We start from the raw sequence: 2853 nt of genomic DNA on the forward strand, positions 1-2853 counted from the left end.
GCCAAGCGCGAGTGGCTGCAGCTGAGATTTGTATAAAAAGGCCTGAATCGTAATTGATTTGGATTTGAGGGTCCATGTATGGGCCCGTGCCCGTTAACATTTCCAAGGTCCACGGGCTATTGGTCCGCTGATTAACCAGTGAAAATTCCTTACAAAGCTCGTAAAACTCGGTCTGCCATAACAGATGATCCCCAGCACCGAGTGTGGCCTTAACAAGGGAGTGCCAATCAGAGGGGGTGAGCCAATTATCACCGAGAGAGTCCACAATGGTTAAAGTGAAAGGAGCGCAGGTGCCATATTGTGAAACTGCCTCTTTTAGCTCCTTTAAAAAGCGAAAATTATGAGGCTGATGGTAATAGATTAGTTGGCCTTGATCGTTGGTGAACTGAACAACAGGAAAAGCCTGTGGCGGCGAGGCACAGGGGAGTGGTGGAGATAAAATGGCCGCCGGAGGAGCGGACAGTAAAATGGCGGCCGTGGAGGTGGGGGGAAAAAGGAGTGGAGTAGACTGAGAAAGTTGTTTAGTAAGAGTTTGGAGGCAATTTTGTAATTGGGCCAGTTGGGCCTTTAAATCCTGTAAGGGGAGTTTTTGGTCAAATAAGGGCAGTTTTGGTGGACAGGTGGGACGAGCGAGATTGGCGGCAACAGTAACCGGGGGAAACGCGGAAGTAGGATCATACTGAGCCGCCTGATCAGCCAAATCAACCCAATCAACATCAGAAGGGTCAGGGTCAGTTTTTGGGTATTGTTGAGTATATAAAACGCCCCGACTGTGTGATTTGTCAGGAGGACCAGGCGGGGGGAGTGGAGGGTAGACCTTTAAGGTAGTAGACATTGGAGGATCAGTTTTACTGGCGGGCATTTTGTGGGAGGGCTCATCATCATCACTGTGAAAGGAAGTAAGATCCGTTTGGGTTTTAGGCTGAGGTTTTTGAGCCAGGCACACCGACGCCGTAGAGGCGGGGGTGCCTGGTCGTGATGGCAAGATAGCCTCAGCCTGAGCTATTGTTTCTTGGAGTTTAGGACAACGGTCATCAGTGGAAAGAATTTCCCTGATTAGATTCCAATAGGAAAAGGCCGTAACAGGAATTTTTTCAGGACCGAAAGTTTTGAAGTAATCATTGAGAGCATCCCCTACTCTCAACCAACGTTTGTAGTCTATGGTACCCTCAAGGGGAAACCAAGGACAAGTTTCTTTTATAAAATCAAAAAACTTAAGAAGATCTTTAGTTTTAACTTTAACACCTCGGGAATGAAGAGTGTCTTTTAACTGGGAAACATACAACTCGTGTTGACTAAGCTCCTGTCCCATGTTTTTAATTACGTGTTTGGGCGAGACATCAGAAAATGAACAAGAGGCCACAATAAATATAAAAACAAAACTAGCAATAAAAATGGAGGCTATGATAACTTGGGGATCCATGATGAGGAAGATCCAGGGGTCCACCGTAGTCGTAAAAACCATGGTGGGGTGTGATCCCCTCTCACTAGGGCGTCAGGGGCCTGCCAGGCGATCACGGTCAGGGTCCCCGCTATAGCCCTGAGTTGGAAGCTTCCAGGGAGGGGACTTACCTGTAGGAGAGGTCAATTCCGCTGATCAGGCGGCGAGGGTGGGGTCTGCAGACATAAAACACCTTCAAAAATCTTCATAAAACGGGCGGCATGAGCCGGGGGGACTGTTAGGCAAGAGAGCAAACAGCCGATAAAGAAAACTGGTAAAACCTTATGGGGGCCTTGGGCCCGGGGGATTATCGGTCAGAAAAAGAGAAGGAAACCGATAACTGGTGAGAGAAAGAAAACCGCCGGTTAGCCTGGAAGCCCCACGTTGGGCGCTACTTTGTGGGGGACCTTGACCAGCAAGGCCGGAGATTAGGGGCCCCAGGTCCTGCGTACAAAAGAGGCGATCGTGAACATGCAACAAAGAGAGAAAGAGAAAGAAAGAGAGAGAGAGAGAGAAAGAGAGAGCAGAGAGTTTACTGAGTTTCACAGCGGCTTATATGCAGGAGGGAGGGTGATGCAATCGCGGAAGCCAGGAGGGGAGGAGACCAATGGGCATACAGCACGTTTGGCCGGCTGCTGATCTCAGAGGAGCAGTCTGAAAAAGAAAAAGAAAGGGAACTTGCCTCAGGGAGGGGGCTGGAGGCCCCTCCTTGGGTTAGGGGTTAATATGTCTCACTAGCTGCTCAGGAAGCCAGTGGGCGGCATCATGAGACTGAAAAAACGCAGACTGAGCCACGACCCCAAATTAGAACCGGATCGGGTCCGTTCCAGGATCCATCCAGAGGGTCTTTCCATTTTACCATAGCATACTGATTTTGAGTTGTGGGATGCCAAAATCTGTCAGCGGCTGAGTGGTCTTGATCATGGGGACTAGAATTAATTGAGCTATTTTTTTTGACCTTTTGGTATTTTAAGGAGGCCTTTTGTTTTTGCTAAAATTGAAATTTCTCCAGTGTAGTCATTGTCTATTACACCCGGAAGGACCTTTAAGCCTTTTTGAGCCATACTGCCCCTCCCCAATATTAATCCAAGAGTGTTGGGCGGAAGGCGGCCAGAAACTCCTGTTTTGAGTTGTTGATAGCCCATTGCAGGCGTTAGTATTGTGTCGGAGGAGGGACAGAGGTCCAATCCTGCGCTGCCTGGGGTGGCCCTTGTGAGGTCTGAAAAGGATGGGTGTGGGGTAGAGGACTGGTTTGTGCTCGAATCTAATACTCGGGGAGGTAAGAGCTTACCTTGTACATCGGTAGTGGAACGGCAGTCTCCAGCCCAATGGTATCCTTTTTTACAGCGGGGGCAAGGTTTTGAGGGTTTGAGGGCAGGCTGATTGTTTGTGGGGGTATTAATAGCCTGGAC

Source organism: Condylura cristata, unplaced genomic scaffold (genome assembly GCF_000260355.1).
Source record: "Condylura cristata isolate star-nosed mole 26May11 unplaced genomic scaffold, ConCri1.0 scaffold00015, whole genome shotgun sequence".
Lineage (NCBI taxonomy): Eukaryota > Metazoa > Chordata > Mammalia > Eulipotyphla > Talpidae > Condylura > Condylura cristata.